The following is a 15601-nucleotide window of genomic DNA, read 5'->3' as shown; positions in this document are numbered from 1 at the left end:
TATAATTGATATTCATGTCAACACCGAAGTGCTGACTACTGGGCTGGTGATACCAACTTTTTAATATTGAGTAAACGTATGGATATAGCATAGCATGTCATAATCATGTTTTGAGTATTATTCGTAAATAGTACTGTCCATTTAGGAAGTTATCCTTGAGAAGATACGCCATTTTTTTTAACAATAAATAGGAAGATTGAAAATCATGCAATTATAAATTAAAAAGACTATCGTTCTAGTGGAACAACATTTTACAGTTAAACCTATCTGTGATAAAAAAAACATTTCATTAATATATCTGTAGTTTTCCTATAAAGACAAGTTAAGAATCTTTTCTGATTTTAATTCCGTATTTTTTAACAATAGATTTCTGTCTGTTTTACAGAGCTAACGAATAACCTTAATCGTATGAAAGCTGTGTTTGTACTTTTATTGATGATGATAGCAGTTGCTCTATCCAAAGATGTATGTGTAGTTGTATTGGTAGCTTTAGCGGTGACATCAGCTGTTTACGGATTGATTACTTGTTTCTTTCTGAGAAGGAAAGGTAGGATATGTGAATTATATATTGCATACATTAGTAAATCAAGTCTATTTAACTCTCTTCTTAAACGAAAACATTTTTTGTCATTATTGAATGGTAATTTTTGTACGCGGTCTAAACCTGCAAACGCGAGTCTATGGCCTTCCTCATCAAGCAACAATTATTTGCAAAGTAAAAAAAAATACATATAGATATAGGAAGATGTGGTGTGAGTGCCAATGAGACAACTCTCCATCCAAATAACAATTTAAAAATTAAACCATTATAGGTTAAAGTACGGCCTTCAACACGGAGCCTTGGCTCACATAATAGCGAGTTTTTAGAAATATATATTGATTTGTTTTGTTCAAGTATATCCTAACTTTTGCATTATTAGTAAATATATAAATTATGTTCAATGTATGCGTCAACTTAAAAGAGCAGACAGCTACAATGATATTTTCATGCAACAAGTGAAAAAGAACTTTCTGCTTTTTTTGCTTTTCGCATCACTTTGCGTCCGTCGTCGTCGTCCGTCTGTTTGTCGTAGTCTGTTAACTTTTACCAAAAAACTTCTCCTCTGAATATACCGGGCCAAATCAAACTAAAATTTTCTACAATCATCATGGGGTTTCTAGTTTATAAAATATGTCCAGTGACCCGGCCAACCAACCACCAACCAAGATGGCTGCCATGGCTTAAAATAGAACATAGGGGTGAAATGTAGTTTTTGGCTAATATCTCAAAATCTAAAGATCTACAAATATATCACCATTACCAAATCACAATTTTGTCATGAATCTATTTGTGTCCTTTGATTAATATTCGCATAGACTTAGGTGAGCGACACAGGCTCTTGAGAGCATTTAGTTCCATTTTTTCTGTAGGTGATCATAACTTTCAATATTTTCATTAACAACCTATGTATAATGATATGAAGTTTTTCTTTATCATTTTGTTATTACAGCAAAAGATGCATCTGCCAACTACAATCCGTATGTATATTTGTTAAATTCTAAATATAAACACATTTCTCCCATGTTCTTCTCTCTAGTTTATAGATGCTTTTATCGGACAGAACTCGACTGAATGCAACTAACTATTAATATATATGTTAACCTATTTGAGATTAACAAAACCTTTATGAAAATTCTGTTTTGTTTGGCAGTTGGACTGTTAAAAGAAAAACTATTAAACGAACCTCATTGATAATGTATTTCGTTTGCAAAAATAAAAAAAATATCAATGGCTTATACTCAGCTCATAAAATGTTCTTATAGTTTGGATAAAATATATTTTTGATATAACCAGCGATCCATGAATTTACACAATTTTCTTCATGATATTTTTGTCGTCAGACTAATGTTACTATTTACACCTTTTCTATCATTTACATACGAATCCATGCAAATTGAAAAGCCCCTTTACCGTCGCCCCCCAAACAAATCAATCGATAAATTGCATGGTTAAATAAAACAAAACATTTTATTAACTTGTTTATGCCGTAGTACAACGTTTACTTTAACACTAACTGATAAATCTTAGCGTGTGGTTATAACTGATATTTTTGGAATTGTTATGCTCTGCATGGAACAATATTAAAACTGACAGTCATAGACCAACCAACAAACTCATACTAAGTTTGACGATACACTAATATCATGTTGTTAGCTGCTTTATTTTAAACAGTTTTAATCAGACAAGTATACTAAAAATGGTAGTAATTCCAAATTTAGTTTTTCACCAGAAACAGACGGAAAAACGTTCTAGAATCCACCATTAATGAAATGATGTATGCTAATGATGATACACGTAGTCCATGTTCATAGTTTTAGAGTTTATTAAAGAAAACTTGGCCGCAGATAACTGTGTTAAAGGGGCATACTATATACAATAGCAATTACAACATAGTTCATAATACACATATCATAAATATGTTACGTTTCTAAATTATACATCTTCAAAAATAAGTCTGTGTTTATTACAGTTTTAAATTAGACAAGCATCTTTTCAACTTTTTTGTGTATGTAACAATGTTTTAGATTTTAACGAAAGAAAAACATCTTACACCAGGGTTTTCGAAATCAAAAACTAGTCAACACATACACTAAATTTTAACATCAGTATAAGGACATCATTCGTAAATATAGCTCAACATGCAGACTTCGTAAACGTTCAGGTATTTCACATCCAGTTTTTTATAGAAATATTCTTTAAAAAGCACAAAAATGTCAGTATTCACTTCAGAAGCTAACAAATCCCTTAAATAGACTTATTAAGAAGGGATACATTTACGATACTGTTGTCAGGTCATTCAAGATTGCTTCTTTTGGCGTTAATATTGATTCACTTACAGGGTCTTTGCATCGAAACAAAACATCTGTATTAAAAAAAAAGTTGTTGGCATGACACGTGTTATGTTCTTCTCACATATGTTATGATAGTATTATACTTAACCCCTAACGGGAAGGATTGTGCTTTATAGTCATATGATGAACTCATAATCTTTCAATCAGAATAATTGAAGTTAGGAGCTAGCATGTCAGTTAAATGCTAGTAGTTTGATGTAATTCATGCATTATTGTCATTTTGTTTATTTTCCTTTGTTACATCTCCTGACATCAGACTCGGACTTCTCTTGAACTGAATTTTATTGTGCGCATTTTAAAGCATTTAATTTTCAACATTGGCAAGCAGTATAGGGGGAAGGTTGAGATTTCAGAAACATGTTTAACCCCGCCGCATGTTTGCGCCTCTCCCAAGTCAGGAGTCTCTGGCCTTTGTTATTCTTGAATACATTTTATTATAGATTATTGTGTACAATTTGGAAATTATTATGGCGCTCATTATCACTGAACTAGTATGTATTTGTTGAAGGGTCACCTGAAGGACGCTTCCGGTTGCGAACATTTCTCGCTACATTTAAGACCCGTTCGTGACCTTCTGTTTTGGTTTTTTATAGGTAGGACTGTTGTCTCTTTGACATATTTCCCAATCCCATTCTCAATGGTATATATTATATGACTTCTATGACAATGCTAAACTAGTAAGACGACAGGACATAAATATATATATATAACTAATGTCGAACAATGCTTTTGATAACAAAATATACCATTCTATGCCTTATGTTTTCTATATAATGTGTATTACCAATAAAAATGTAGTTCTTGGTCGAATCCGATACCGACATCAATAGTATATGTCACGTGTTTTTTCGGTTTAAGTTCTTCTGTATTCCTCCCTCCACTTTTTGAAGAACTTCTTCTAAATATAAATGGAAAAACCAGAACAGGTTCAAACAGAATGATTCTGTCGCAGCGAATACTTTGCACCATATACACGATATACTGGGTACGACTTTTATCAACTGACAATACGATTTATAATAGCAAAGCACAACTTGTAGCGTAAGTAATTAAGGCACGATTCGCGATGTTAAGGGTGTGTTCTACTAGCCATTATTAATATTATTTTATCTTATAGGGTGGATGAAGAAGTTAGAGAAAACTTTCAAGGTAAACATCTTTACTCATTCAATACAAATAATTTTACTGACTTATTTCAAATTGTTTTTTTTTTAATAAGAGAAATTTAAGAAATGTATGTTATGATTATACTTAACATAAGATGCGTATCTAGCCATTGGTCAAATACTGAATTCGCAAGACATCAACGCGTTAAAAATACAACAGGATATTATAATAGTCACTTCGTTTTCAAAGTTATTCGTACATTCCACAAACAATTTTAAAGTTCCCCTGAACATGCTGAACATCCATGCACTTAATGACATTACAAGCATAAACATAACGTAAAGCACATATGTTCACACAAACAAACGGCGCTGTTTCTGATAATGGGACGGATAATGAAAGTGCAAATTGATAGGTTTACGTACCTTTTTGATATCACCAATTTCCATCTTTATCGGATAGCATATTTCCATGATAATACAAATAGTTGCGTGATTTCCTAAACAAAGTTTAATAACAAACGTGATACAAAAGAAGTTGAATAAATATTAATTTGTACAGTTACCTATCAAATTTTGTTTTTAGAAATAGTAAGACAACACCTGTTTCGCCATTGAATAATTTGTCAAATATTTATAATTTAAATTACATCAATGTGTTTTTTTTACATTTTCCTCAGTATATATATTTTTTAATTATGCTGTGAATTTTTCGTTTTGTTTTAGTGGAACCAGTTGACAACCTGCTCTATATTTCATCAGATGATCATAATTTAGCTCGTACACAAAACATACGCAATCAAATCGTATTAGATACAACATTGTCCTCAACTTCTAGTGATAACCAAACAATCCAGATGCAACTTCTTAACGGAGGTTTAGGTAAACGATATATGTACAGAATTGCGTAGCTGGTTTATATATTCGTTTTGTTTGTGTTTATGTTTGAATAGTTTTTTTTGAAAGGAATGAAATACATGATGTATCACATGCATGTATCCATTTTCGATCTACGTTTAATAAACATATAGTGTCTGTGTGTGCTACATTTGTATGTTGTGTCGTTGTTTTCCTCTTATAATTAATGCGTTTCCCTCAGTTTTAATTTGTTACCCCGATTTTGTTTTTTGTCCATAGATTTACGAGTTTTGAACAGCGGTATACTACTGTTGCGTTCATGTATTCTAGTGCCCATGATTGACAATCAAGTAATTTGTTTCATAAATGAGCACTTAGGCTTATGACTGATTGTGAACTTAATTAGACAAAACATCGGTTGTCAAATGTGTAGCAGGATCAGTTAACCTAACAAAAACCACATAATTTGTATGAAAGAGGCTCATTTTGACCTTAACGCCTAAGTTTAAAATGATTGCCTTTTGATATTTGTACTCTTTATACATCTGAAAATCCTGTATATACATACTCTGTCATTATTAATATTTCTTTAATCAAAAGGTTAGTCATTCGGTCATATTTCAGGTTATCATGCAGTTGTCAACTTGAACAACATACCACGTGTTGAACTATAAATTAACTATATTTAACATAATGAAATGCTTAGACCAATTCAGGATAATGACAAATGTTAAGATGTTTTAACAATGATCTTATTGTAATTTTGATTTCCTTTTAGAAACGATTCAGTAGATTATTATATCGGATAGATATAGGAAGATGTGGTGTGAGTGCCAATATGACAACTCTTCAATCAAATAACAATTTTAAAAAAGGTAAACCTGTATAGGTTTATGTCCGGCCTTCACCACGGAGCCTTGGCTAACACCGAACAACAAGCTACATGTATAAAGGGCCCCAAAATTACTAATGTAAATCCATTCAAACGGGAAAACCAACGGTCTAATATATATATAAAAAAAAAAAAAAATACTTTGTCTATGTATCCTCCTATTTCTAGAAAAGAAAAAATACCTTTAAAACAAAAAGGCTCTTACATTGAGTATCTCATTGACGTTGCATAGATAACTGAACTAGATAAACAATAAGTGTTGTTCATATAATTTTCCTCATTAAATTCTTCAGAGTTGGTTTTTAAAACAGTTCTCCTGAGAACATATGTTGAAATAAAACACCTTACTTAGCAGAATATTGATATGTTATCATTTGTTATTCTTCATAACACTTTAAATTATATTTCACTTTAGCAAATGGTCGAAGATCGTGTACTTATATAAACAGGGGCACGGTATCGGCAGTGCTCAACCCTCAGGTAACTATAATAAAGACTATTTCTAAAGTTTATTCACGGCCCAACAAAATTTATATAACCTATCAACATAAGCACAAACTAATTGTAGACACACGTGTCAAATATCTAACTTTCTTACTAGAAAAAAAAAACGATAAGCATGAGTCTTTGATCATAATGATCATTGTTTACTTAAGGTCGTCAGGACAAGTGTCTTTGCACGGTTTGGATTATAACAATTAAAAGAGTATAAGAATGTTCTACAGGGTTTGTATGTCAGTAGTGTGGATAGGATAACTTGATTGACTGCACGAAAAATGATTGCTCGGTAAAATCAAAGCATTTGCTTCACTGTTGTAAAAATAGCTCTCCTATCTGTTAACAAGTTATAAATAAGCCATTTGTTTGATGTGTTTGAACTGCATTTTTTGCAATTTGTAACAGGCCTAGCCGTCGAAAATTTATTTGATTTTTTTTATCCTTATTTAACAATCCCGTAACCTTCGTTTTTTTACACGATATGGCAGTCTTATTTTTTTTATTGTCTTGCATTTGTTTATGGAATACTTATCGATTTATTTCAGATTGATGATCTAAGTCTTAATTATTCGGAAATCACATTCAACACAACACCGACAATGCGAGATACCGTCATACATGGGAGTGTAAACAGAACAATTTATTCTGAGATAGATTTAATGGCGGAACCTGTAGCTCCACTTTCCAGTAGTGAAAGTGAAAACGAAAAAAGCGATGATAATGATACTTGACTTCTGTAAATGTATATTGTTGATAGTTTATACATACATGTAGTGACAGAAATGAATGAGTCATATATTTATACATATACTGAGTCAAACAAGTTTAGCAAACAAAATGTAAAATTTTATTTTATTACAAACTCATAACATCATATTATTTTGATAATAAAAAAATAGAATTATGACATGTCAGTAGCAACATGTATGTTTAACACTCTTAGTCATGAAGATATTGTTTTGTATGGAGCGTGGAAGGGTCAAAATGCGAAAGTGAGTCAATGCACTTCTCTTGTGGCCAGAAAAAAAAACTTGTCACATGTTGACGTAAAGCGAAGGTAGCACTCCTCCCTTGACGATGGTTGTTTATGATCTACGAAATATCGACCTATCCTGTGCTGTTGCAATTTGTTGTGTTATATTTGTTAGTCCCTCAACTGTTGACGTATGCACATTAAATCGAGCCATGACGTCAACACTCATGCCAGCATCAACAATTTCAAAAGCTGATGTGGTGCGAAATCAATCCCCTGGAAAAAAAACGACTGTTTAAAATTACAGGTAAAACTAAGGATTATAATAATGGTGTTTAAAAAAAAAAATATCCGGAAACAACAAAAAAAATTTAAAAGGAAACTGTTGCTAATTTGTTTTGGCTCAGTATATATTTGTTGGCGTTCTTTTTTATTTTGATATCGTGTAATTGTATTCTTTTATTTTATTTTTATGAATATTATATTTTCTGTCTTCGACTTAATGTGTTTTTTGACTTTTTGTGTTTCTATGGTACATATGTGTTTGTGATATAGTGGTTAAGATTATAAGAAAATGGTGACTGCATTAACAATTTTTTTAACATTTTAATCAATTATTTCTTTATGTTTTGTTCACGCATCGTATTCAATTAACCTTTTTATACTAAAAAAGATGGCTGTACCAAGTCAGGAATATGACAGTTGATAAATGATTGAATTCGTTTGATTGGTTTGACTGTTTGATTTTGACGAAAAATCAGAAACGAAAAACCCGTATAAATTACATAAACAAACGACATCTACTGTACATGAGACTTGGTAAATGAATTGCTTTTTTTGCAGTGGAGTGAAGAAGGTGAAAAACCTACAAAGTATTGTTGTGGTCTTGAATCAAAAAAATTTACAAACAAAATAATTCCATAAATCGAAAAGGATGATGGGAAAATTATTACAAACCAATTTGATATTTTAAAGGAGACAAAATACTTTTATGAAAATGTATACAAAAATAAAGATACTATTGGCAATGGGTGTACACTGAGTGATTTAGAAATAGATTTGAAAGATTTTAATTTTGATAAATTATCTGTGGATGAACAGCTGAATTTAGAAGGGGAGATACCTATTAATGACGCTAACATTACTTTACAGAAAATGAATTATAATAAATCACCATGGTCAGATGGTTTTTCAACATATTTTCTGTTATTCTGGAGGAATTTGAAAGCTTTTGTTGTTAAATCTTTAAATTATGGGTCACATTTTGGACATGTATTAGTGACACAGGGAATCATTGCATGCTTACGAAAAGACAATAAACCAAGGCATTTACTCAAAAATTGGAGACCGATCTCCTTGCTTAATACTGTATACAAAATTGGTTCAGGGGTTATTGCTAGTAGATTTAAGAAAGTTTTAGGCAAACTGATTGATTTTGATCAAACTGGCTTTATTAGTGGGCGATTTATTAAGGGATAATATCAGATTGATTTATGATCTTTAACAATATACAGAAGAACATTATATTCCAAGTGTATTGCTTCTAATTGATTTTGAAAAAGCATTTGATTCTCTATCTTATGACTTTTTGTTTTGCAATCTTTTTAATTTCGGTGAATCTATTATCAACTGGGTTAAAGTTTTTTATAATAATATCTCATCTGCAGTCATTCAGTAAGGAAATCGTTCAGACTTTTTTCAAATAGGACGTGGCTGCAGACAAGGGGGTCCCTTATCACCCTTCCTTTTATATTCACATTGCGATAAGACGTGTCACGGTACTTCCCTATCCCAAAGACATGTATTTGGTTTTGAAGTTATATTTGTTATTCTCGTTGGATTTTGTCTGATGCTCGGTCCATTTCTGTGTTTTGTCCATGGATTTATGAGTTTGGAATAGCAGTATACTACTGTTGCCTTTATATGATAGAACATAAGTTATCACAGTGTGCAGATGACACTTATTTTAGATGTACGTGAACAGTCCCTAAATTAAACTTTAAATGAACTAAATTTGTATGCAAACATCTCAGGGCTTAATATAAACTTTTCTAAAACAGTAGTTAATTTTAACGTATATCTTGATAAAATTATTAACATGAATTATAGTGAGAGAGTTTTGCAGATAACAAATTTAATCAAAATATAGTCAAAAAGAAATCGTATAGTAATTGGTAAAATTACAGTAGTGAAAACTTTGATTTTACCTGTCCTTAATCATCTTATAATTACATTGCCAAACCCAAATCAAGAACTTGTGAAAAGGATAAGTGAGCTAATTATTTATTTGGAATTCACCTGTTCATAGAATTAAGAAAGAGCTGTTACCAACGGATTACTGTGAAGGTGGATTGAAAATGATCAATTTTAATTCCTTCATTATAGCATTCAAATTTACATGGGATTACAAAACTGTTTTTAATCTTACAATACATGGACAAATGTTTTATTTTCCAAAATTATTTAAGTTGGAAATGGTTATCTGTCAAACATTAGAGTAAGGATAAAAAATAAGTTTTGCCAGAATATATTCCATGCATGGGACATTATTGTTGATAAAGAAGAAAAGAATATTTGGGATTATTTTGTGTCAAGTCCACTGTGGATGAATAATTGTATAAAAATAGAAAAAAAAACTAAAAACTGGTTTAATAAAGGTGTATTTTTCATTAATGACATTGTATCAGATGCAAGAAAAATTATAAGGATAGAACAGTTAGAAGAAACATTTAAAATTGATAGAAATGTTATGAAATATAACAGCATAATTTCTGCTGTAAAGTATGCACGAAAGGGATATGTTTTTGATAATTATAAACTTGTCACCCCTTTTATTCCTTCATTTGACAATATTTTTTTAAAAGCTCAAGGGGAACTAAAGACATGTATTCACTATCATAATAATAGAAATAATATAGTTTCAACGGGTCAGACAAAATGGGATCAAATTGAAAAGGTAGATGAAGAGGAATGGAATTTAATTTTCAAATTACCTTTTAAAGTCACAAAAACTACCAAACTGCAGTGGTTACAATATAGAATAAACCAACATATTTAGGCACTAATACATTTTTAAATAAAATTAAGGTCACTGACAACCCAAATTGTGCTTTTTGCCAAGAAGAAGTAGAAACTATTATACATTTATTGTAAAATTCTGAGAGTGTTCAAACATTCATTGACTCATGATTTTTGTCAAATGGTATAAGTTTTTTCCATTTACAATAAAAAAATTGTTTTGGGGATATTACAAAATCATTTAGGGGGAATGCTGCAAATTTGATTTATATGCAGATTAAACAATTTTGATAATTGCTGTTAAAAATAAAAGAGTAGTCATTTTTGACAACAGTTGGAATGCTTTTGCCATTCTTTTCGATGAATGATCATATGTTTTATTTTAAATGGTATATGTGAACATACATTAGTAAAAATAGAATTGTCTTATGATATATTGTTTCTTACATGAGAAAGAACTACATAAATCATCTCTGCAAAAAAATTACAAAAAACAAACAAAAAACTTTTAATTTCCTTGAAATTGAATATGTATCTTTCAAATCTCTATTTACTTATTATTTAATTTTGTTTCTTTTTCCCTTTTCTTTTCTTTTTTTTCTCTTCTTTTCATAATTTTGAATTCAAAATAATCTACTGACATACTTGACAAAAAATATCTGATATATATGTATCTTTTATTATTTCAACCTCACACATTATATATTTTTTCATAACCTGTGCATTTGGTATTTTAGATAACTGTGTTTGATTATCTTAATGGTAATTTTTTTTTATATATATTACTGATATGGTATAGAATTTTATCAAATATGGAAAATTGTATGTATAATACTAACAAAAACTAACAGCTGTATATATATAATATTTACTAATGTTAACGAGGCCGGGATAAGGTACCGGTACTTGATGATTTAACTAACCAATGTATCGATTTCAATAAAATATGATAAATTTGAAAAAAAAGAGTATATATTTTGTCATCAGAAAACTACTTAAGGGCACTTGAGAGTATATATTAAAAATGATAGAATTTATTCATACTTTTCAAAACGTAGTATATATGTTAATTAGTACTGAGACAGGATATACTGTAATATTCCGGGCTTAGAATATATATTATCTGAGCCGTAGTCGAAAGATAAATACATGTACACTAGAAGCCTGGATTGTCACATTATATACCCTGTCTGAGACTGGATTCATTGAAATGGGGGTTTTCAGTACAAGTATTTGTTAAACACTCAATACATTATATATGTAAGACTCAAATGCATGTCCGGTTTCGAAACGACGTCCGCTCTTTAAATCGACGCCTAATATTTTGATCCTCTAATCGACGTAAACTGTGACGAAATGTATTGACAAAACGACGTCTAAATAATTGTTGTATTCTCTAATCGATGGCTCATATCAATGAATGATATGAATGAAAAATTACTGGACTTTCACTTATACATGCAAGAGCTGAATTAAACGGGAGACCATTGGGTGATAAAGTGGGTGATTATATAAGAACTTACTGAAGCATGACTATAGCTTGTCATTGACATGTTATGTTTTGACAGCTACTTATGATAACAAACATTTCAAACATTTACATTAATTCAGTGTTTAGCTGCATGAATACTATTGCGCTAATAGTATAGATGCTTTATATGAACCTTCCGTATAGATTTTTTAAATCCAAAATAATTAACATGCATATTGATATTTATCTTGATATAAGTTACTAGTGAATTAATTCAATCGATCTACATTGTAGAGTGGCATTCCCCAGTGTTCGTAATAATGAATGACATGTAGGTTAGCATACATCAATGAGAAAGCACCCTTACAACAGAGAGTACAAAACGACATCTAGGGGGCAGTATTAAGTATTGAACCATTTTTTTTATTTTGCTATAATTTGTTAAGGTGTCCGTATGCTGCTTTGTTTCTTTACTTTTGATATTTCCTTATATACGACTTGTCACCACAAAAGTATCGGCATTTTGGATCTTTGTCTATTATTGTTTGTTTTTCTTTTTCTTTCTAGAGCAGATCTAGTCATTATCCTCAGTCGGTACTGTGTCTCATTCCATTGTTGTCTCAAGTCATCTACGCTCGCATTTTATAAAGTTATGACGTCATTATTACAGGACCATAAAACGTCAATTAGAGAAACTAAAAATTTGATGTCGATTGAAGAATCCAAAATTAAGACGTCGATTTGAGCTACAGAAAATCGTCTGTCGATTTGTAATGTTTTTCTATTTTGACATCATAACAGGAAGTCGATCTGTAAAACTGACGTCTGTAACAGACGGGACGTCGATCTGAGAGTATATTTTGAAAAAAAATATTGATTTATATTGACTTCCCAATGTTAGCCTCAGTCAATTTCATAGTATCATTTGCAGATGAGAGCTTTACACTATGAAACATACTAACAGATTTGTTTAATTAATACAGTTTTGTGAGAGAAAAAAAACTTTTATTTTAAAAAAAAAACTAAGGATTTTCCTATCTCCGAAATAAATTACCTTAGCCGGATTTGGCACAAAGTTTTAGAGCTTTGTGTCATCAATGCGCTTCAAATTTGTACTTATTGCCTTATAACTATTTTGAGTTGCGCGTCACCTATGAGTCTTATGTAGACAAAACGCGCTTCAGGGATATTATATTATAATCCTGGTACCTTTGATAACTGTGTGGTTCTAATCTCAGTAACACGTAGTATATACCCTTGCAGTTTTCTGAATGTTTACAGACATTTCTGTGTTGTTATTTCATAAAAAAAATCGACACATTGGTTAAACTCCCATTTTAAATAATAATGCAACATCTAACTTTATAAATACCATATATCTTTGTACACATGTATATGGAATATAATCTACATAATACAAAAAGGGAGATGACAGCAATGTCTAAAAGAATTTATTTAGTATTAATTAAAAGTGGTCATTATACTTGCTTAACCACTCAAAAATATATGGCATACCAAAATTTTAGCACATAGTAGAAAACGCTTCGTTGTACGTATGTAGTTTAGAGGATTTGAACAATAATTGCGTTTTATGTTTTATTATATTGAAAATCATCGATTTACATATTATTTTGATATTTTGAGATGTTTCTATTTTTTTAAATTACCTATTTGGCGATAGGAAGCATCGTATCTAAAATTTGAGAATAAGAAATATTTTCATTTATGGCACCCAAAATAATAATCGTTGACGATTTTTGTAATTTTTCGATTCCCACTTTTGAACAAAATTCCCATATTTTATCAAAAATTGCCCGCCAAATGTCTTCCGCCAGTTAATAAATAAAAAGATGAAACAGTGATTCTTTGTCATTACAAAAGTGACACTTTCCGTTTGACCGATTCATTTTTTTGCAATTTCTCTTACGTGTAGATTATATTACGGAGTAACTTCCATTGTTTTGTTTTCCTATTTGCTAAATTATTATTCAAAGTATCCCAAATATATACCCATTGTAGTTCTTTCCCAAAATGTAAATTCCACTTAAACTGACTATTTGGAGTTATATTATTCTCATAAAAGTATCCTTTATCATGTATATCGTTCAGGCACATTTTTTTCGTATTAACGACAACTCCATTTTTTGAAATTGAAAAGAATTTATTATTTTCATAGGTCTATCAGAACGATTTTGCTTAATTGGGTCTGCTTTTGAAAGGTCATTTTTTTAGGCGTTAACGAAGCTTTAATACGGCTTTATTGTGCTTTCCAGTTCCTTTTATCTTTTATCCTTGACAAATTGAACGAGATATGCAGGTTTTTTTTAATCATTCACAATGTACCATCTACAATGTATGTTCACACCATGGATATTGGTTCCTACTAATTTGTGCCTACTGCTACCTTTATTATCTATATTTTTTTCTTAAGCAAATATTATGAATAAAGTTTTTAGATTTTAAGTGTTTGTGCATGTATGTGTGTGTGGTTTTGTTTTTAATAACACATATATTGGGGAAACAACCTCATAGTTGCACGCATATACTCGTTGGTTTTCCTGTTTGAATAGTTTTACACTAGTAATTTCGGGGTCTTTTATAGCTTGTTGTTCAGTGCGAGCCAAGGCTCCGTGTTGAAGGCCGTACATTAACCTATAATGATTATTTTTGTATAATTGTTATTTGGATGGAGAGTTTTTTCATTGGCACTCATACCATATATTCCCTTTTCTAATCATAGCATACGTGAAAGATTTGTTAAGTTTGCTGTGTATATAACTTGATCGTGTATATAATTATTTATTGTAACACGTTTAAACAATAAAAGTTAGGTAAGTGTAAATTACATGACATTAATGTCTTGTGTTCTTTATAGTTTTTGACTCGGTCACATAGTACCATGTGCTAGGATGACGTTTGTAATGTTCTAACTGGGGATGAAACAGTCGTTTATGTTTGGCTTTTTTTTTATGCGAGCGTCACTAAAGAGTCTTTTCTAGACGAAATGCGCGTCTGGCGCAAATCTTAAACTTCAATCCTGGTATCTATGATGAGTTAATTAACAATCACTTCGATGCCTCTACTAGTGGAGATTTATTTCCCCGAGGGTATCACAAGCCAACGCTTCTGTGCTGATTTGAGTTATCATTGATATGATCATAATTATAAATTAACTGTTACCACATATTTTATTTTTTAAATACTATTCATTACCTTAGCTGTATTTGGCAAAAGTTTTAGGGATTTTTTGTCCTCAATGCTCTTTATTTTTATTCGAGCGTCACTGATAAGTCTTTTGTAGACGAAACGCGCGTCTGGGCTAAATAATAAATTTAAATCCAGGTATCTATGACGAGTTTATATACCCCGGCAGTTTCCTGGATATATAATGACATCTTCTTGTTGTTATCCAATTACAAAACTCGTATGTTATCCGTTATATATATAATGATATCTTCAAAAAATAAAAATAATAATAGGTCACCGTGCATTTTGTATTACTTTTTAATACAGAGGGAAAATCAGTATATGATTAGAAGCTAAACTTAATGACTAAATTGTAAACAAAATTACGAGGAGATATATTTCATAACATGCCTTGGGGGTATTAATTTTCAATAGGTATAATTTCAAAACAGAATTGTGATGTTTTGTCTGTGAGTTTAACATTACACTATAGAAAGACGCACTATACATCAGTGGAATGGCATCTCTTCACCAAAATGAAATATTTACGAAAGCATGGATTACATGAATAAATCTGATCTATGATACTATATACATTGTAGATACAGTATGTAAAACAAAGTACAGAATATTACTACAACATGGGACAACATGTCGATAAATACAATAACGTGCAGAGTGTACTAGAAGTATTTTAATTTGATGTA

Source organism: Mytilus trossulus, chromosome 13 (genome assembly GCF_036588685.1).
Source record: "Mytilus trossulus isolate FHL-02 chromosome 13, PNRI_Mtr1.1.1.hap1, whole genome shotgun sequence".
Lineage (NCBI taxonomy): Eukaryota > Metazoa > Mollusca > Bivalvia > Mytilida > Mytilidae > Mytilus > Mytilus trossulus.
This window is presented reverse-complemented; position numbering follows the sequence as displayed.